The 22,995-nt window shown below is 38.7% G+C and overlaps 1 protein-coding gene across 1 annotated transcript in view; it reads right to left on the reverse strand.

Annotated features, from left to right (window-relative positions):
• The window catches only part of CTXND1 (cortexin domain containing 1), a 34,935-nt gene extending 19,354 nt beyond the window's left edge, over nucleotides 1-15,581 (reverse strand). Inside the window, exon 1 of the mRNA XM_074880368.1 lies at nucleotides 15,210-15,581. The gene's annotated coding sequence lies outside the window, so the exon portion shown is untranslated. The remainder of the gene's footprint in view (nucleotides 1-15,209) is intronic.
• Nucleotides 15,582-22,995: the final 7,414 nt, after the last annotated feature.

Raw genomic sequence — 22,995 nt, forward strand, 5'->3', positions numbered from 1 at the left:
GGAACAGCCTGATAATTCAGGAGCCAGGAGACATCCCAGCTCCCCCACACACCCTGGCCTTACATATGGCATTGCTGCATTGCTACTGGATATAAAAAGCCTACAGGATCTGTTCCAGTCAGGAAGCAGCTGGGAGTTTGAGTGCAGATGAGAAGTAGACTTAATTCACTTGAGTAAAAAGAGGTCAATAGAAAATGAACATTATTTTCCTGTCCATAATTGCATTTTAAGTACATAATAAGTAGACGATGGTAACCATGTGCTAAAGGGTCCAACTGTTCTTAATTGATTAAAATGTCTTCTGAAGACTGTTTCTATTAAGGATTTAAAACAACATAGTGTTATACCATTGCACCAGGATGGGTTTGCAGTTAACTATGGCTCTCTTCTCTGGGTCAGGCTGCTTTGAATTATACGTGGTTTTCCACAATTCAGATACTATCACTTGGTAGTGACAGTCACCTGCCTCTGTCCCACTGACCTCAGTAGTGAGGCAACAGCAATATGTCTGGGGCCTTTAGCACCAAAACCCCGGCTGTGTCCCATGTGAGCTGAAGGAGTTTTTTCCAGTGGTTATACAAAGTTCAGATGTTAGAACTAGTGGTTAGTGGTCAGACATGCTGAGTTGAGGTATTGTGCCCAGCTGCTCTTTCCTTTCCCTCTTGCCCAATGCCAAATCTCTGGTATAAAAATCTGTGTTATTTCATTTCTGTCAAAAGTGTTAAGAAACTTCCCTCTTAATAGCCCAGAGCAGGGCTGGGAGTGACCACGAGGGTGTTTATGCTGGCAAACTGCAGGGGGTCAACCAGGAAGGGGAGAGTGATGGATAGTTTTGGGTGGACAGGTGGAAATAATAATTTATCCCAGGTCAGTAGGGTGAGGGTGGCCATGTCTGGCTCTATCCTGGTAAATAGTGCATTGAGTTATAGAAGCGTGGAGATAGGAATTGATTTTCTCCTCTGTGGGACCTTCAGACCTGGGACTCCATCTGTTCTGGGCTTATATTTCTCAGAGATTGAGGCGGGGAGGGGAAAAGTGAGTATGTCCCCTGTAAGATGAGACAGTAAAATCAAGAATCTCTTTCTCTGACTGTGCATGGAAGATTCTAGGAAAAGTAGTTTTCTGTAGGGTCCTAGAATGAAAACATTATTTATCCTACCCTTGTCTAGAATGAAGGCTTTTGTTCTCCAGACAGAGAATGAGAAGTGCACTTCTGAAGGGTCTTGAAGTTGGCTGCAGTACAGGTTGCTCAATATTAATTAAAAAAAATTAATACTATCATAATCATCATGGTAATACCATCCCAGTGTTTTATCCCACTTTCTTTAAACAGACTAAATAAATCTTTGACTTAATAAATAATTTTCCATGAAGTAGCACGGCAACTGCTCCAGTTTACTGGCATGCATGCAGACAACAGAATCCTGGCAGAACTTTAACATACACAGACACACACATTTTAAAGGCAGCATCTCTGGGCTTTGTCTTTTAATTGCAGAGCATTAAATCACACAATCCATCTAGCTCGAGGCTTTCTGTCTCAGCCATGTCTTATGTTAACCTATTGTCAAAATAAATTTGATTTGCAAGTATATAAGCCAAGCTGATATTTTCAGATCACTTATCTGAATGCAATTTTCGCATAAGGGTTTAAGCACATGCTTAGCTTTAAATATGTACTTAGGGCAGCCCTGAGAAGTAAAGCAGTAAGGCCAAGATACCTAATTGGATTTAGGTTCCTAAATTCTCATAGGCTTTAATGAGAACAGGGGTTCCTAGGCAGGATTTAGGAACCAATCTATTCCTATGCCTTTGACTTTTAACCTAAGTCTTAACTAATACTGTCAGACTTAAATGCATGCTCTAAGTATTTGTTTGAATGGCACCTAGAATACCTTGTACATTGCAGTCTTTGTACTGGATATGGTACTTCTCTTTCCAACCTCCACCTCTACTATTGAATGTTAAGGCAGAAAATTGAAGCATTTTGCTAATTACAAGTAGGAAGAAACTTTCCAACTTTAAAAATTAATGCATTTATCCAGAAACTTCCCTGCAATTCAGATTATTTCCTCATATCTCAAGAAACAGTAACAATCTCCTTCCAATAGGTCAATGTGTATGCGTTAATTTAAATTCATGTGACAAATGGTATCAGATTGAGCTGAAAAAACAAATCATAAATCTATGCTGACCAGGCATATTTTCAAAAAAATGTCTCAAAATAACTTGCTTAGTAAATTAATACAAAGCCTTTGACATCAGAACTGCTTCAGACTAACATCTACACAGCTGGTAAAATGGAATTTTATTATCCTGAGTATTAAATGGAAGGAAGGTCAGAGAAATTAATTAAGCAAATATATAGCAAGCCTGACCTATCAGTCATTAGAAACTCAAATCAATGGGCACTTGTCTTGCAGGACAAAAACATTACTGCTTACAGAAACATAAAAGAACTGTGGACTTGGACCAAGTAGAAAGAATTCTATTTTGGAAAGCTTTTCTTCCTAACACAGGACCTTTTCAAGAGCATTTAATTTACCAATATTGGACTTTTTTCATTTTGTAACTGAATAGTAAATCCTATCCCACACTTGCTGAGACCACAGCCTTACATAACCACTTCAGTAGCATTTGCCCCAAAGAGCAGCTAGTTTTTCAGTGTCTGACTACTATGAAAGCAAGACTTAATGTAACAAAAAGAGAACTCCTTGCAATAAGCCTTTGGCCAGAGTTATAACAAGTAGATTCATGTTCCTTCTTAAGTTTTGAACTGCAGTGATGTTAATAAATGACAAAACCAGCCTTAGCTCCTAGAATGTGCTGAAATTAATGAATGGCTGTCAGGACTCAGAAGACAGCACAGGCAGACCTCTGGGAAGCATCCCCTAGATACCTGGAGTTCCATATTCGTATTTGGGAGACATGCAGTAAATAACATTAATGCCAATGGACTTGCATATTCATTTTCAGCCTTATTTTGCATCTCAGTGAGCTGTTACTGCCAGCTTCAATCATGTAGGATTACGTCTATAGTGTCTCTGAACTCTTTTCAAGAATGGTAGCAGTCATCTCCATGATGCTTAAAGAGTAGAGTATCCCTCTCTTATTGTTCATTGTATTGCAGCCTGCTTTTAGATCAGTGAATGATTTCTCTCTTTGTATTTAACAGGACACAACATTGGTAGATGCTGTTAGATGTTTCAAGTGCTAATCTTTTAAGAAGAAAAGCTATTTAGCTTTCAGATTCATTTGCTTATACCCTAAACTTTGCAGGACTCTATTTGTAGATATAGTTTGCCAAATGCTTCACTTGGTGTTTCACTGGAAGCATTGAGCGTTAACTGGGAATAAAACTTGGTTGTTCTCCATGGCTGATATGGTTCAGTTGTAGATAAATTCATCTCCCGTAGCACTATGTGCTTTGGTATGTTCCCTATGCATTCTGCTTCAGTAGTTCACTTCCCAATATTTTGATTTTATGCTGGCATAAAGCTATGGTAAGACGGTGCTGTGCAAACTTTATAACCTCAAGGAATTATTTGGGACACAGTGAACCAGGCATAAGTCTGTCCTCATTTATCCCCACAAACAACAAAGTCCATAAATCATCTTCCATCTACTTCGGCATGCAGTGGCACTCAGGAAAATGCTATGCAGAGCTCTCCATCATGCAAATGTAGGCTGAGACCCTGTGGCCAGTTAAGTCAGCAACATGAAGACTTGATTCTAAACAGCAAGCAGAGAAAACCACAAGAGTAAATCATGATTCCTTCTTTCTTCCTTATTTTTTTCCGGGTATATAAAAAAACCCAAACCAACCCAAACCCCAACAAACCACACAAAGCAGTGCATTCACATACTAGAGCATTGATCTATGTATCTGCCTTTACCTTAGAAACACCCTTTTCCTCATTTCACAGCCTCCAAACTTGGTGAATTCTATTAATCCTATTTTAAAATATGGGAGAACTGAGCTACATATAAGGCTGTTTTTTGTTTTGTTTTGTTTTTTAAGAGAAAAATCTTTAAGGGTTTGATTCTGGATACCGGAGCAATTCTCCATTCTGTCTTAAAATGTTCACTGCTATACAAAGTGTCTAAAAACCCAACAAACAAACAAAAAACCCCACCAGAACTGTAATAATCTGACTTTGTAATGATTTGTGGTTATTTTGCACAAATGTAGATGAGTAGCCAGAGAATCATCAGGAAAAGGGGGCCTTGATGTGCTTGAGCTTTGTACACAAACCATTGGCTGAAATTTTCAGCAGTGGCCTAAATTTCTTGCCTTACGGTCACAAGGTCGATATGCAGTGTTGCCACAGAAAACATGGGTATTCTAATGCTTGGTCCCACAAGATGAGCTCCCACTGTCCTGACAATGCCACCTCTCCCATCATACCTTATCTATAACACACACTGAAGAAAATTACCCCGCCTTCCAGCACTCAGAAAGTTTAAACTGCAAACTATACTATTTAGCTGTTAATCCGGCAAATTAGGTGAGAAGGGGGTTGTGTTGCTGTGATTTGAACGCTGTTTGGAAATGCCGAGGCACATTAAAATACTTTGATGTCATTTAATGAATAATAAATGCATTTATTATTGCTATGCCACTCAAGCAGGGAAAACAACATCAGCTTGCATGGAAATATGTTGGCAACTGCTATTCAGCAAACAGAAGTTGATTATATACAAATCTTTCCCATGGCTGGGGTAGAAGTGTTTTCTTGAGCGCCTTCTGCTCATCATTTCTTCCTCTTTGAAAAAGAGAATTGTGTTTTTTTCCCCTCTGCATGCACTTGCACTTCCTCACCTTTTTTAGTTCCAGCAACTGGAAACTATTTCTTCATCTTCCTTTTTTGTAATCTGGTGAAAAAGTGCTTTTTATTCCTTCACAAATTCCTTTTCTAAACAGTAATCAGCAAGGACTTTATAGAGCGGTGATTTTCACAGCACCCTTTCAGAGTCCCTGTAGTTCTGCTGTACAAGCAAATGCAGCATATTTTTGAGAAGGATTGAAAGTAAATGACCCCAGATTTTATGTTCTGTGCTCATGCTAGTGTCATGTTTTTAATCAGTAGTTTCTCAAACTTACTGAGATCTAAAAATCTAGAATAGAGATCTGCAGAATTATCTTTGCTATTTTGAAGACGTGGCTATTACTCATTTAAACTCATTCTCACTTGCTAAACATGTTTTTACAAGAACTTTACTAGTTATTTAATACCCTGCAGGCCAATTTGTTTATGGGCTCATTGAATGGCATGTTAATCTAATACAAGTTTATAATTGCCAGAACTGTGTGGAAAAAAATAAAGTGCTAATACAAACAGAAGAAATTATAAGACTAGAAATCAGAAAATTTTGCCCAGAAAATCTTTTTAGAAATAGAATTTGTTCTTTGTATTCAGTTCTTCAAATCATGGGGGCAAAACTCATTAAGATAATCTTACAAGGAGATCAAGCGAAAAAAAGAAGCAATAGTTAGCCCACATGTAATATGAGAAAAGCCAAAAAATTGTAGAAACTCGACTGTCCCCTTCCTTTTCCCTCTGCAATAACGTTGTAGTTAGAGCATTTAATGATTTTTATTTCATGATAATACAAATATGGGAAAGAACATCAAGATCATGATTTAAGAAAGCCTAATTCTGATTTCACTTATTCTAGTAAGTACTGGATCAGATCTAGCTTTCCTCACCCCTACATATTTGGTCTTCTAATTTTATTCCTTGTTTTAAAATTCTCTTTGATTTGGCTTTCAAGGTGAGGAATATTTTTAATAGCAGCAGTGACATGGCACTGCACTTGGGAGAACTGGCACAGCTATCTGAAGGCTTGTTTGCAGTGGCTCCTGCTTTCTGATGTCTTTTATAGAAACATTTTGCAAAAATCCATTATTTTAGGGAGAAATGCATCAATAGTGGAGGAAAAACAAAAGTTTGGAATCGAAAGGTGTTGTTTGCTGCTATGAAGTAAGGTGAGAGATTAAATAATAGATCATGTACAGGAAAGGTTGAAAATTAGTCTAATCACTAAAAAAAAATTTTGAAGGAACAGCTCTTCTTCTTTTCCCCTGATGGTTACTACTCTGTTTTATAGTTTAAACTGCTCTAAAAAATGCTGACTTCCTCCGTGCAGTGGAACTTCCAAATATTTCAGAAAAGTGCTACTGGGCAATTGTGTAATAAAATTAATGTCTGCTTGCAATCATATACCCTGCTGCTGTTCAAAGATCGTCTTCTCTCAGGAATCCCAGTGAATTTAATAGAGCTGGTGGAGAAACTTTTATTTTCCCGATCAAACTTATTAAATTTTCCAGACATTCAATGGGTAAGGCATTTTGTTGGATCATATGATGAAGAGAGGAAACAGATAGTGAGGAAAATGCAATAGCAGAGGAGCTGCAGCTCTAGTTTGGTGCTTTAGAAGACTTCCTTCCAACACAGCCCCTTCCTCTCTGAAGACCAGGGTGCCTTGGTGGTACTGCTCTAGCTCCAGGGTGAGGCAAGCCTGGTTTTGCTCTTCTAGAATTAGACTCGCTGTATTGATGGGACAAAAACTTTTCAACTGTGTTGAAACATTCGATTTGAATTGCTCATTTTTCAGTTTACACAAGCCCAACACAGACTTAAACAAAAAAACTCTAGTGATTGGCATCTACTAAAAAAAGATATTTTATTGACAGAAAAAGGCAAAATACTAAATATTTTTAACCTTTTTTGAAAAACACAGGCAAAACAAAAACACAAACCATCATTGATTTCCATTTCTGAATGATTCCTTTAAAAAGTGTTTCAGTTTGAAAAACCTAAAGCAGGCATAATCATTCCCTTTCCTCAACATTCCTGTGCTAATTCTCTGACAACTGTCCACATAAAAGCTTTATCTTTGGCAGCTGGGTAGTAGGGAATGCAGAAAATCACAAGTTAGTGCAAAAATGGTGGGTTTTTTTGCTTGTGTGTATTTCTGACAGTCTCTAACACTCACCTACCCACACAGACAGTGGTCTAAGCCACTCAGCATCACTGAAGTCATACACCTGAGAAGGGTGGGCTTCAAGACCACTGCAAGTTCATCTGGCTCAGAGTTAGATCTGGGATTACCCCTTTTTGACATAAAATGTCAATAATTTATGCAACAACCTTGCCAAATCTCCCTCTGTCCTCTGCTTCGAAAGCGTTGACTCCACAAAACCTCCTTTTAGATGCCAAATTCATTTGTTTCAACTCCTGTGCTGGAGTCAGCTTCCAAATGGACTCTACGGCAGTTTCCTATAGCGTTTGCTTCCAGTTGGCCAAGGCTTTGAAGTGCACTAGAAAGGTTCATGTTTCTTGGAGATGAAAAGTTTCTCTTTACTTCATTCACCTGAAAAAAATGGCTTCCAAAGCTGTGTTAGAGCTATTTCTAGCAAAGTCCATGTTGATGTCTTTCAGTTACTACTATCGCATAACACATAACATGGCAATAACTGCAGATGGGGTAGCAAACTTTTTATTAGAATACTAATTCCAACATGGTAGGGTTCTGTTTTAAAGACAGCAAGCAACCGAGGTAATGTTGTTACATTGAAGTTACCTCTTGTCAGCTGAGACAAGAGTAATAGACTGCCTATGAGCTCTTAGTCCATCTCAGAAAACCAGTAAGTTTAAACCACTAAATCACAGGCTTCATAAAAAAGCTCAGCCTAGATTCATTTCACCTGTGGTTCCCTTATACATTGTCTTTCAAATTTAAACTGTAACTTCTGTGAATTTTAACTAAGAAGATTTCAATGAGGTCCTCTGTTACCAAACTGCCCAGTGAAGTCACTGGAGCATAGATAAATGGTTTTCAGGGCAGTGTATTTACATACACACTTCAATTTTGAATCTATGGGACCAGATTTCTATGATAGCAATGGTAACTCTATTGTATATAAACAGCAAGACTGATCCTTCCTATTTGGAAGTGATGCGTAGGCTGATAGTTTTCAACTACTACACATACAGCAAGTCCAGACATTTGAAACCCAGGGAAATATCCAAGAAGAGTTTGTTCCATGTTCAGTACATTTACACTTTAGCACTAGCCAAAAGAAAAAAAAAAAAAAACCAAAACAACCTAGCAGTCAGTTCAGGTGTTTTCTTATGAAGAAGTGGCTGTTAGATTAAATATCACCTGAAAACATAACATCACTTTTAAAGCAAGATCTTAGCTGCAGGGGAACCAAAAGAAAGCTGTTCAGTTGACTCAGATTGCATGTTTTAGCTCAATCTCTGTTATATTTAATCTGTGCTTCACTCACCCACAGGCAGGGGTAGGGAGCAGAGCTTGTAAGGTAGTATTTCTTCAGGTCTACAAGCTCAAGGAAGGAAGCTCAGAGCTGCTACATCTGTAGATGACTATTAAAAAAAAAAAAGGAATAGAAAAGCTTTGAGCAGTATATTCCTTTCATACAGTGGATAAATTCTACAAAATTTTGTGTTTGTGGACTTCAGTGGCTCTCAAGTCCTCCTTAGCAGCCCTTTTAACAGGCAGCTGGTGGAAACCCCAAAGATGAAGGCTAAGGTTTGCATTATATATAAAATGCCCTCTCTGTATTTTGCTGTTATTCAGCCTCTTGCTCTTATGGACAGTGATGGTTTCTGCATGGATTGTGCATCCCAACAGCTAGATCGTTTCCTTTTAAACCAGTCATGGTGTCACAGGATAGTTTGGGGAACAAATGCTAATATCAGCCATTCCTGTGACTGCTTGCTGTACAAGTCTTGTCCAGTAAATTTGAAATGAAGTGGCATAGAATCATACCCCTTCCCTGAGCTTCTTGCTGAAATGGTCACCTGCTTCCATCATGAGAGACAGGTGTATCCAGCTGGGACCCATTCAGGTGACACATTGCTTTTTCTCTGAGATGAAAGACAATAAATGCTTTAGTACTAAATACTGTTCAAGGAAACTTTCCTGTGGAATATATGCTGCTTTCATTTCCTTTCCTTATTGGGGTTTTTTGATTTGCTTCTTTCAGAGATACTGTTTCATGTGTATGCACTTGTTATTTCTTACCAAAATCTCGGTTTCATGAGGATTATATGAAGTAAACGCTTAAAAAAAAAAAAAAAAAAAAAAAGACATATCCCCTTGCTGGTCTTCTCCAGTGGGCTACATTTTGAGATCAAAGGATGTCTAAAGGGCAGTTTAAATCAAATCCCAGGCTATGGAGTACTATACAAAACATTCTCTCTAAGCACAGCATTTCTTCATAAGAAAAGTTATTTCACCTACCTAAATTCCATCTGTAACCAAATTTTATTTATGCTTGTATTATGCTTCAATTTCTCTTTTAAAATATTATTTCCTTCATTCCACACATAATTTAAATCAAACCACTATTAGAAAACAACAGGATGGCACATAACTTCATTGTCTATAACAGTCCCATTATAAATCTTTAATGCATGTGCAAGGACTTAGGCAAATAAAGCCACTGACAGAAGGCTGACTATTTACACAGGAGAGGGTTGCTCACAAAGGCAACTGTTTGCAAGGTCAGGATCTCTTGCACTTCTTTTTCTTCTGCACCACGATCAGAGTAACTTTTGCAAATGCAAGTAGCTATAAAGTACCAAAAATATTCTCAATATACCCTTCACAGAAGTCTCTTAGGTTCTGATCCAAAGTCAATGGGAGTCTCTTCATTCCATTCCATGCATTTGGGATCAAGACCCAAAGCAGAAGGTGGCTAGGGAAAAACTCCTTTACAGATGCAGTTTTGGGTTAGACTTTTTTTTGCTATTACCAACCTGTTCCCACTCTCCAGGCAACTCTTAAAAGAACTCATTACTAAGATCTGGCAGAAGGAAAATGATATGAAGTGACAGCAGGTGTTTTCTGAGCTGGAGAATCTGCTGTTTTCCAGAAAATACCCATCCTGAACATGAAGATGAGAACTGTAAATGCTGTAATGGTGTGACAGAGTCTGAATGGGAGAGAATATAATGCTAGTCATCTTTAGTGTGCTGACCAAATACAGCACATGAAAAGAGAAAGGAGAGATCTTTCTGAATATTTCCGCAGCTGAACAAGGATTGGATCAGCTTTACTGAAGCATTTCCTTTCTGTCTGCCTTTTGCTTGCAACTTGCAGAACTGCAGTAATGATATAGTGAATTCAGTAGCAGAATACACTCCAGAAAGCAGTATTTTCTGGTGGCTTACAGATGCAGACAGTAGAAAACCCTTCCATTTCTCTTCCTAGGAAGCATTTCCTCTGGCTGTAAGACACAAAGTCAGGTATGTAAAATTGTAACAAAAAAAGAAAGCAATGTTTTCTAAAATTTGGCTTCTAAACATAGGGGTTATCTCACTTTTAAACTTGTATGATTTTCATATGCAGTGATGCGGTTACTGTGCAAGGATTTCAAATTATTTTTTCTAAAATGTTCTCGTATGCTTGTAGATGAAAGTTGTGAAGCATGAATCCTAAAGAATCCCCAAAAATGGAAGACAAAAAGAACGCAATACTTATTTTTTCAGAGTTCAGTTTTTTTGGTTTGGTTTATTTAAGTTTTATGACTTTGAGTAGTTGTGATTTGTCATTATTTGGACTTTTAATAATGGCAGACACTTTCCTGACAAGATCTTGCTGACACAAATTGCCGCCTCCTGTGTTGGGGGCTAAGGTTTCCTCTTCTCTTCAGTCCTGCTGTTTTTCATAGTCTCTGGGACTTCTGGCTCATGGCTCCCACCAGGCTTTTTAAAAATCACTGTTGAAAGCAAGCAAGCACTGACAGAGGGAGTGGGAGCTTGAATTTGAATATGGAAACAAAAATTGGATGGGTGACATCAGCTACTTTGGACCACTTTATAATACAAACTAAATGTGTGATGCAGAAAATTCTTCAGTACTCACGAAATCAATCAGATGGGGTAGGGAGAGAAAGGGGAGACTTTTTCACCAGATAATTTAGATTTGCTTGAGCATGTGGTTCTTTACAGCCATCAGCACTGATTGAAAGTCTAAAGCAAAGCAATAAGAGAAAACCTGTGATTTATGATAAAAAGATATAAATCCTTTTTCTGTTTCTAGCAGATGAAATGTGAGCATCTGTGTTTTCAGCAACCTTCTGTCTCGTTTCCTCATCTTTTCCTCCGAACAAAGTACTGACTGACACTGGGGATATGATGTTCTTCCTGTCTAGGAATCTCTCTGGCTGACTACTATGAATTCAGAGTATCTGTAGATAGGACCCTCAGAGGCTTCGTCTTGCCAGGGCTAGATGAAATAGATTTGAAACTTAAATGCTAAAATAATGCTGAGAAAAGGTATGTGTCTCTGCAGCCATTGTTCAAGCAAACCCTGGTTCAGTTCACATGCTCTTTCCTTTACATTTATGTCCAAAAGGGATGAAAAGATCATTAAAGATTCCATGAACTAAGTCCTGAAGATTCAGCACTGAGCACACAGCATTCGGAGTTTCCTCCAGATGTTTCAGTGAAAATCAGATATCTGATTTGCAGTCTGTCACTGATCGTCAAGTTTATGAGGATACATACTTTCACAGCCTTATTTTAAAGTTCAGTGTATTGAATTACCCTCCAAAAAGTCAGATGCCAGAATTCTTGCCTAAAGGGAACAGATACAGAAGGTGGAAGAATTGTGGACCCGTTCTGCATCTTCTGGAGGTCAATCTGCCTTACAGGTGCACTTTGAAGGTACTTTGCAAAATGTAGAGCATTATCTTTATAATTCTGGATGGTTTTTGGGTGCATAGATATACCTTTTGGAAAAGCCAAGTACATTATTTTTGCTCCTGTTTAAAAGAACAACTCAGGCAGCAATATTTAAGAATCTTAGTCCTTTAATCCTCCTTGAATACTACTGCACTGCTGCTTTACACACAGTAGGTTCTGGGGCTTGTGTGGGTGTGGAAATGAAGAGTCACTGTGGCAAAGAAAGTATTCTGAATTGTAGCTATTAGAGAGTATTAAGCAATTGCCCTTGGTAAGAAGTGAAAGTAGCAAATAATAGCATATTCATTTTGTTGTTGAAAATGGATCGTCTAAGCATATATCTGAAAATCCCAATTAAATTCAATCTTGATGCTCACAGCAGATAAGTATAATGAAGATTCTAAGAGATGTGCTTTCATACATATGAATAAAATAATTATTATGCAGCATATCTAAGTAGTTGATGCCATCAGAAAGTCTACCCTTGAATAACAGGAAAGGAAGAAAATGTCCTTTCCTTTGTAGTCAGAAGGAAAGTATTGACTATATATGTGTCACATTTTGGACATCACTAGCTGTAAGATATTTTTCTTTATAAACATGACAGCTCTACTAAGCATGGTACAAAAATTCTCTACTCTTGTACGAATAGAGCTAGGCTTATCTCTTTGAGAATGTGCTGAATGTCATCTCTTTTAATGTAACATTGTCTGCACCATTGGTTCCTGGTGCAACTATGACACTCATTTTCACTGTGCTTTGACATTATGGAGCATGTTTATCCACCCACTGTATATTCTTTTATACAGTTTTGTAGTGGAAGTTTTGTCTCTGGTACTTAAATGACAAGATGTTACAGTCGTATTTCGTATTGTAAGGAAACATTACCAGTGCTTCTACAAGTGAAAAAGTGGTAGAGATGTAGTGGTGTGAATTAAAGTAGTTTAGGTGACTACAAATGTTGAGCAACCACTGTTAATTAAATTAAATTGACTTGCAATTCATTACTGGCAATGTAGGATAAAATTAGTAAACTTCCCCTTGTGGGTATCTCTCTAAGATGGCAATGCAATAAAGTGAACTAGACTTATGAGGCAAGGCTCCTGCCAGGATTACTTAAAAGACGGGATGAAGAAGTAAAAATGTTTGCTTACTAATATACTTTAGACTGTTGAGAAATTAGATTTTTACACCTAATGTTCTCCATCTTAAATTTGACATGAACAATAGTATCTGGCAAATAATTCTAAGGTTCCAGTTCAGGAAACACATTTTGATTAGAGACTCAAAATTGCATGAAGGCATAAGCCCATCTTCTTTCTGTCTTGTGATTCTCATTATGAATCCAGTAGCTTTCCAACATCAAGTCTTATTTGCATTTCTTTTCTCCCCCCATTTTGTTCCTCAGAGAAGATAATTTGAAAACAGTAGCTTGTTAAATTACTGGAATTATTTTACCTGAAAATGTCTGATGATAATGTCATCAAAACTGCATGTTCTGAGTACGCTCTAGTTACAGGGAAAATCCCTGCTCTTGCCTCGTGATAGATAAATCAGTACTAGGTTTATAATGCTCATTCAGAGATATCTTGTAATAAATCCTCATATGTTCTAAATTCCTTATTTGTTTTGCCGGATATCTAGATGGAGGAAAAAACAGGAACAGATGACATACACCCTGATTGTGAACCTGTTACTGAAAAAATTACACTGCTCTTAGGTTCCTTAAATGAGAGCAACTACAACACCTACCAAGTGTGCTCATAAACAGAAAGGGAGGAGTCGGGTTAGGAGAGAAAGGGAAGAGGGGAGCAGATCAGATTCAGATGCGATTCACTCTCCTCGTAGATTTGTCCATCTTCAAAGTTGTACAGCTAATGAAGAATAATTATCACTTATTAATTGTTCATTATCTTAATGATTGCGACTCAATAGCACTGTATATCGCAAGGGTTCTCTTAGGCAAAAAGGAGAAAATTCTTTTGACTGCAGTGTCAGAGAAAACAGCTCTTATCAGCACCTGAGTATCAGTCTCAAGGAGAAAAGTCTCTAAGAAACGCATGTTGCTTATGAGTGGAAAGGTGCGATAAGTTCCAGGGTATTTCTTGATGTCGTTAGCTGTACCTAGGACTAAACATTACACACATTGGCAGCACCTCTGCAAAAACTCTTTCAACAAAAACTGAACTTCATTTGTCTAATTTCTGAGAATTATCCCTTCTAATAAAGTGACCCTACAAATTTTGCTCAAAACTAAAATGACAGATAAGTCAAAGAGGAATTTTTTTCTTCATTATGTAAAGACTTCCTATATGTTTCCCAATAGGTTACAATAACTAAATAAACCCCAACTTTTAAACACAAATTGAGCTGGAAAATTAAAGACTGCTTTCATTAGTGCTCCTTTACAAGAGATCAATGGCTATTTAATATTGACATTTGACTGAACAGCAAGAAAAGAATCCCTGACTTTTGGCACTTGCATGTACTGTACTGCTCTTAAATTTAGCATGCATCGCCTTAAAGAGTTAAATGTGCCTAGAGCCCAAAATGGCAGGCAATTATTCTAAAGCCAGAGCCTTGTAAGTCACTGAGAAAGCTGTATCAAGAAACCAGAGGAATGCAGCTTAATATTAGTCCCTAAATTAACAGAGCGAAAACTGCATAGTCAAACTTGCTTTAAATGCTGCAGTTTCTTCCAGAGGCCTGCAATTATTGCCCAAACTCTAATCTTGAAAACACTTTCAAACTAAGTAAAATCCCTCTTCTTATAAACCAAACTTTAAATCACGCTTTCCCTCTCCTTCCCAGTACGAATAGAAAGCTCCTACTGCAGAGTACAGAAACAACATTCAAATCTGAAGAAAACCACAGCTATGCTGTGATAAAGTACTGCTTATAAACATTTATCTATAAAAAAGCATCTGCAATTTCAGACCACATTGAAGAATTTACCTCAAACTAGAAATTAGCCATTTCTGCTGAAGTCAAATAAAAGTATTATTTGTCATCAAGGCACTCATTCACGTAGTTGCAATCTACAATTTATCATTATCCAAAGGCACAGACCCTGTAAATCCAGCATTGGAGTGATAGTACAGAAAATAGTTTGCACCCAAGCATAGGAAGTATTTAAGAAAGAGCACAGAAACGTATGCTGATATTAAGTTATTAAGCACCATCTCTGTTCAAACACTGTCAGACATGACTATAGGAAAAAAACTACAAACCTAACAGTACTAGTTCAGCACAGGACCACACAGCAAGCACACCCCTGCAATACACACACAGTGCAAAATGATACAGTTAGTGTCACTGCATATCGGCTCAATTCCTTCACTTGCTTTAGAAACAACAACAACAAAAAATCATGCAGCTCTGACACTGCTCCCGGACTGGAGGTTGTGTCTCTCCCAGCAAAAGCTGCAAGGCTTCAGCTCCTGATTAACCCAGGGAACCGGTGCCTGCTGCAATATCCAAGTCACTTACTGCATTGTTTTTCAGCGGAGTGAAAGTGGCAGCTCTTCCCAGGCACACATGGCTCTCAGCCGGAGGGGTTCTCTATTCAGCACAATTCAGCTCCAAAGTCTCTGCATGTGCAGGGTAATTGCCTTTGCTCTGTACTGGGGTTTTCTGGCTGCAGTGACTGCTCACCCTATCCATTGCCTCTGGTGTATGCTAAGTAAGCAATCCCCTGGGTCTTCATAACGAAAGGATGAAGAGTCACGGCTCCCGAGAGCAGATAAGGTGTTCTGCTGAAAGCTTCTGTGCTTCCATGGCATTTTAAAGGCAAAGGGGCCGGGGATGCCTTCATCTTGCCTTAGAGTTCTTTATAGCGCAAGTTGTATACTGTAACTTGCAGTCGAATTCACAGCCAATTCACATTTTTAATGTTTCAGAGAGAGCTTGAGTTTACATTACAAATTCAAGCCAATGAATTTTTAAATGTTGAGCAACAAACTCTTTCAATTGAACTTAATCTTCTATCTTTCAGAAGTAGAAGTGAAGGGGAGGGGTTTCCTAGCTCTGAAACGGACTGTACCAGCCCTGCTTACATAAAGGGTACAGTCAAAAAGTAGCAGCCTAAAACTTCACGGATTAACATCCCAGATTTAACACACTCCAAGCACTGCTCTAGTCCTGAAGGAGGGACTGTCACCCTTGTCCATTTACTGTAGAGTGTCTGTCACTGTATGGTGGGGGACTGGTCCTACAGCACGCTGATGGGCTAGAAATAATGAGCGGTGATAATTAAGAGGCAGAAAGAGCAAGAGCCACATAAATAATTTCTCATTAGGGATCCTAATTTTTTCACTACGGTGACATGTTTGACTCTGAGCCTTTGGGAAGCTGTGGGGGAATTGCACTTGCTCTCCCTGTAACCACCTCGAGTGGGGTGTATGGACGAGCAGGTTTGTGAAGCCGGACTGCCACCCACTCCAGCCATGACCTTCAAAGGGACTCTCAGGAGAAAAGACCTAGTCTGGTGCTGTGCATTCCTGTTACCCAGGCCTCCTGTGACCTGCTAGTGCTAATTGTGCCTAATCATGTGTGGTAAACTTGTGAAAACAAATACATTGCAGACCTGTGGGTAAAAATGTGATCCTTTCTCCACATAGGTGCCCCAATAGATAAAACAGCAATCGTTTAATTAAGACTTCTTAAGGTTAGGTGTTGTGTAAAGTGTTGATTCACTCATGCCCCGAAGGCTCTTGGCCAGGGGAGATTTTCTTTGCCACTGACGGGAACATTAAGACGCTGTGAGAACAGCAGCAGCTTCGCGTTGGCGAGAGGAGGCTTTAACCCCCTTAGTAATGTCTTTGAGCACCCCCAGAGGCTGATTATCCTTTCTGATAGCGTGAGGAAATCCCAGTCATGAAAACAGTGTGGCTAATAAATTTTGCGGGAACGTTAATTGGATCCTTTAGAAGAAGGGCAGTCAAGGACAGGCATCTAGAAAGAGCGTGTCACATTTTTCCTTTTGAAAGTGTTCTATTAGTTGGACTTCAGCTTTTTCTGGAATTTCTGTATCAATGCAGCTTTCTACGATACCCCTCAGCATCACTGGTACTGTACTTACTGTTTTCAGTGCTGTAATTTCTGCACTGTGAAAATGCCAAAGATGTTCAGTCTGCCTGGCTGACAGATGTTGCTGGAAAGGTGCTAGTTTGCACTTTCACAAAAATAACATCTTGGAGGAGAGGGGAAATCAGCACACAGTATATCAGTGTCAGTGGATTTCTATGAAATGAGAAGACATCCTTGTAGTAGAAAAACTGACCTTTTTTCTCTCTTGGACTTACAGTTGTGTTTAGCACCACAAGTTAACAAATTTGTCGAGTCATAGAAAGTAAGAACCAACAAAGGTGCCTTGAATTTTAAGTTTGATGTATATAGTAATTATGTATGAGGCACTCGTGTCTTAACTCTTAAAATGCAAAGACACAGTTCCTTTCCCAAGGAGTATCTAGTAAAAATCAGACAAAATGATGCAGGTGTATAACAACCAGGATTGTCAGGTGATAGCCTTAAGAAGTGCAGGAAAATCCGGTCAGATTTGGGAGCTGCAGCATTGGGAGCAGAAACAATTAACTCACACTGAAGGATCTCAGCTTTTATAGGACCCTACAGAAAGGCACTCAAATTCTCCTCTTTATTCCTCTCTCACCCTTTTGGAGCATATCGATCCTTCCAATAAGTCCATTTACTTTCCTTGGTTGGGGGATAAGCTATAATGGATTTCTTTGAAGTTTGAGTTGGACAAAAATAATTGAGTCAGCACAGTAATTAGGTGTGGACCTTTTTAACATTCCAGTAGACACCAGCCGTGGCCATGGGCAGATAAGTAATTATGCTAACAAGTATAATAATCTCATGTTCTGGAGCTATGGTGAGGGCAGAGGGAAGGATTATAGATTTCAATGGATCATTTTCCTCTAGTTTTCTGGGCTCCTTGCCTCAGCTCAATAACAGAGCAAACTCTGCTATGCTAACCCATCACTTTACTTTCTGCTAGTAACAGTATTTTAAACCCTGAAAACAAAAAGAACCGAGCAACTGATTTACTGGGGAGAGGCACAAAGGATGACAGCATTGACTCAAAGCCTTTAGGAGATATTTTAAATTTAAAAGCACAGTTGCGCCCCCACTCAAAAGAAAAAAAAACACAACAAAAAAACACCCAAGCTGTCTATGCAGTCATTTAAATAAAAAATAAATAAATAATAAATAAAAATTAATAAATATAAACAATAAATAAATTGTAAAATAACTATCACATTTAAGGAACAGACCAATAAATACCCTGAAAGTGTGGGGTTTTCAGTCTGCTGTTGTGTAGGGAGGTACCAGTGACTAAGAAGCAGTGTTGCACAAGATAATCTAACAGAAGAGCTTTTCCAAGCCAGCTGGAGAGTATATTATATTTGCAAACTGCAATAAAAGAGAATTGAATTTTAACCTTCCTGCTAGGGAAACATAAAGGTCTTATAATTGACTCTGGACGTGTAATATTGAAGAGAGCCATATAGTGCAGAGTGCTTGTCCGTAAGAAAAGTAAACTAGTTCAAGTATGAATTTATGTTTATTGTAAATTTATTTATTTGTTTGTCATAAATATATAAAGATTTATATAATAGTAAAATAGTTGTGTCAAGAACAGAATCCATAAGCTTAAAAGAACTGGGAGCAGCCTTTATCGAATTACTTGGTGTTACAGTACAGGACAGGTTTATTGTGGCTGCATTTAACAGCCCTAGCAATAGCCTGGGATAACCTGTGGTAGCTAGCGTTCAGCAAGGTGAAGAGCATGGCCTGCACAGTGGGCATCTGAGCTGGAGGCCAGTATTTTCAGGAAGATCACCTTGTCACTCCTATTTCAGATGGAGAATAGAAAAATGGCAAGGAAGGGTCTGAGCAAAGCCTCCTCAAGTCACTTGCGGTCCTCAGAGAATTCAGAGAGCACAACTTCAGGTTACAAAAAGTGAAGGATGTTCTGTGTCTCCTTCCAAAGAGTTAGGCAAAAGATCATCCTTTTTTCCTTAGTAATTTAAATTACATAATTCATATTTGAAATAGTCTCTTGCTTCATTATCTTTCAGCTGGCTTTGTGGTCAGCTGCTCACTGTAACCCATAGAAATCAAGCACTGGAAAAAAGACTTGCTGAGTACACGTCATTTTATGACAGTAATTAGAGGAAAATCTGCCTGATATTGTGCTCTAGAAGAAAAGTGATTATAAAAGTTAGATATTTGCACATTAAGAGTTAGGACAATAATACTTTGTTTGATGTGTAAGATTAGGTTTGCATACACACTGAAAGAAACCACAGTTAAACTCTGTTTACTGTGTGAGATGGACACCTATTCATGGGTATAGCGCTGATAGTCTGTACACTGTTATTGCAGAGTAGTTTAACCTAAATTGAGTGACGAACACCTTGATTTTCAATATAAGCATATAACTACAGACTAAACAGGAACGCAATTTTTAGGAATCTGCTTTAAATACACATCTTTAATTATTTCAGGTGAATTTTCCTGAATATGCTTACATAGGCAGACCCTGTAAAAGTGAATGTGCAGGAATGCCTGTCCCCTCTAGAGGGACATTCCCAAATCTTTCTTAAACTGATTTCATGCTATTCCATTTGAGATGCTACAACTAGTGGAGATGAGGAACAAAAGAAACTGAGTATTTAGTCAACAAAGCACCTCATTTGAATTAGAGACACACTTTATAATTTCATGGGGCAGTTAACTGGGGATCAGTATCTAAATTAGCTCATACTTTTGACTTAAATTAGCAGATTGCATACTTTTCTATACTGTTTCATCTTTTCTTCTTTTCTTACTCTTAGTGCTTGTTACTCTTGTTGACATGCTACAAATAAAATGTGCTTTTTAATCCACAACTTTTCATCCATAATGCCTTCCAGTTAAAGCCATGAGTTCAACTTTACTTTCCTCACCCTTCCTGTAAAATTGTTCTTTCTCAGGTCAAGAATGAGGGGAGATCCTGCTGTCATATGTGAAAATCTAGCTATGGCCCCAGTAAAACTGAAAGTGGGATCATGGAACTTGAACTTGGTCTAACAGAATATTCAAGATCATTTTATAAAAATTGTAGTTCCTGTGCCCAAAAATGTATTAGGCCCTTAACAGGTGATGAAAAGGCAGGCCCAGCCCTAAAAATCCTTCAGTTTGGCAAAGACATGTGCTCTGAGAGGATGTACTATGGAGCTGTGGGAAGCTATAGTTTTATATTTCAGCATGAGGGAAAGACGAGTAGAGTGTTACTGAGGAAAGCAGATGATGTGAACCAAAAGGTATGCAGACAGCCCTGATTGTCCATGAGATCAGAGAATGTCTTTTCTCCAAACACATTTTACATTTGGATCTTGCCACTGTTTTCTTGAGGGAACTGACTGATATTAAACTCTGAAGGTTTATGTGTTCATTTTGGAGGTGTTTTGACTAATCATAGGCTGAAGGATAGTTCAAGTGGTGCAGTTTTGATTTTGCCAAGATGGGGAGGAGAACTTGAGGGGGTTGTGGCAAGAGACAGGAGCTACTGAGAGTCCTGAACAGCAGCTGAGGAGAGTGCTGTGACATTTCAGAAGAGAGCAGTTTAGCTGCCTCTTGAATATGCTGAAGAAAACAGGAAAGTGAGACCTGGAGGCTGTGAATGAACCACAGCCCCAGCTACCACATACTGTGCCAGGACAGAGGCTGGGAGTTCACAACTCTGATATAGGTCATGGGATCAAGCTAGAACAAGCAACCAGTCTCTTACTGCTCTTCTGTGACAGTTACTTATTGCACAGCAGTGCGAGATAATGAAGTTCCTTTCCCATTTGAACACAGTTAATTCTACCTACCAAACTTCCTTTGGTATTGAAAATTCAAAGGAATAAAACAAATTATTTTTATGTAGCCAGTTCCCAAAAGCCACCAGAGAACAAAAATTGAATGAGCTCTTCTGAGAAATATTTTTGTCTCTTTCTTCTGTGTCTTTGGGAAAATGAATGATCTGATGACCTCCTTATCTGTGCACCTTTATTCTCCTCAGAGCTGAAGTCAAACACTCAAAAGGCTGGGTCAAAAGAAGTGCAATAGCAGAGAAAGCAATCTGGCTGCAAATGAAGGATTTAGTAAAATGGGTTTTTCATGCAGCCAGCTTCTACAAAGAGAAAGGCAAGTGCAGTGCCCATGCTGTCCCATCAACGTTCCTCTGTTCATCTAGAGAAGCTGGGATTAGAGAAAAATCCAGGTCTGAGGGTCCATAATTCTCTCCAAGGCTGTCTGACATGGGTAATGGTGGTCTTGTGTAAGCAATGCTTTAAAGAATCTGCTATCCAATGTTAAAAAGTAACACCTGTAAGTTATCTTCTTAGCTGAGCATTTCTCTGGGTGAGAACTGGATTGCTTCTCATCTTTACAGTTTTTGTATGATGGGGTTGGGAGCACTGAGCAGAGAGCTAATGAGCCCTCATGAAAGCAGATAGATCTTGTTGCTTTGCAGAAACTGATGTGCTCAGTCTCTCAGCGGAACAGAGTCAAAATAACAGTGGTTCCTACTCTGGGAGCTTGGTGACCTGGGACTTACTTGAAGTAACAGTGATGGGAATGATCTGTTCATTTCAGATGGCCTCTGAGGGCAGACCCGGACTATTAGAATTTGTTTCAACACATGAATTTCAGCTTATTAGCTAATGTCTGGATACATCAAGTGGTTAATAGTTGGGTGTAAATCTGCTTTTAATGCTTTGTATTAAGCAACAGCTAAAAACTTGTGAATTAAGATGTCTAGGAAACAAAACTAAATCAAGAAATAATTATAGTAAGTTAGACCTTCTTAAGAGATGGAAACAATCTCAGACGAAAAATAGGTTAATATAGGATGGATCATAAGACTGGTGGGTAATAGGGTTATATATTACACCAGGCTCCCTTCAAATATTTGCCACTCCACATGGCATGTATCCCTTGGAACAGTATGCAGATAAAAAATGCATCATATGTGGAATGTGTAAGTCACAGAAGAGGAATAACAGCTATGAACAATCTTATTCCTCTGTGTATAATTTTCAGATTATGTTGTTGTTACTCAGTATCACAAGACATTTATGACTGGGAGAACCAAAATGAAAATATGGACTTGGAACAAAAAATGGTTCATCATGCCAAATGGAAGGGTTTTTTTTCTAGAGAGCAAATCATGCCTTCCTGCCATGGATGCTTTGGGGTTTCTGTGTAAGAATCAGGCATCTTACTGTAGTTCAGAGAACTGCAGGAAAAATATCTTAAAAGAACGTAAACTTTCCAGTGTGTCCCACTGCCAAAGGGAATCTATATGGGCATATTGGGTTGAAAAATGGTGTGAAGGCATTTCCAAAAAACCCTTAAAAGTCAGTCTGTTGTTCTCTTCAGTTTAGTATGAAGCAAGGGAGAAAAAAATTATGTGCTAGGACATTGGTTAAGAAAAGGTTGGAAATGTCAGAGAGAAGTTATGATTCTCTTCTGTACAAAGACAACCTCATATTGCTTAAGCAGTGGTGAAAATCTGAAATTAGTCAAACAAATTGATGTATGTTGGAAAATGTTCTTCTGTCTCCGTTCAAACTCACCTTCAAAAAAGGATTGTGTTCGGTGGGAAAATGTCATGGCTTTGACACACCTGGTCTTTAGCACAAGGAATAAGAAAGTCCCACCTGCACTCAGTTCCCTCCTGAGGTTTTGATTTGTGCTTAGAAGCAAACCACTGTATAAATGATAACCAGTCCTCAGGTCCCCAGATTTCCTTTGCTGATGTAAAAAGCATACCTAGGATCCAAACAGGGAAATCATAAACCCCAAACTCACAGGTTGGTTTGCAATCCGCTTCAGTGGAGTTGATGCTACTCTGGAAGTGAAATTAAGCCGGGAACTGGCCTTTAATTAGTGAGCCGATAGGTGATGGCCTTTGGGTGGGACACACCTCTGTTTTGCTCTCACAGCCTTTTTCCTTCTGTAGAGCATTTTTTGGCCATATGAAAGGCACCACTTACATGCTCTCATTTTTTTTATCATTAGACAAAATAATTTTCCAGGCTTATCCTCTGTGATTTCTAAGGGGTGCTGTAAAACAGCATGCCAAGCCCAATTTAGATAAGAACTATTATCTCTGAGGTTTTCTAGCTGATGTGCTTGGTAAGATGGTATTTAAATTGCACCTGTGGGCTTATTATCTAGCCACACCACAAACCTTGCTTTGGTCCTGAGATGAAGCTTCATG

This window comes from Strix uralensis, chromosome 11, assembly GCF_047716275.1.
Source record: "Strix uralensis isolate ZFMK-TIS-50842 chromosome 11, bStrUra1, whole genome shotgun sequence".
NCBI lineage: Eukaryota > Metazoa > Chordata > Aves > Strigiformes > Strigidae > Strix > Strix uralensis.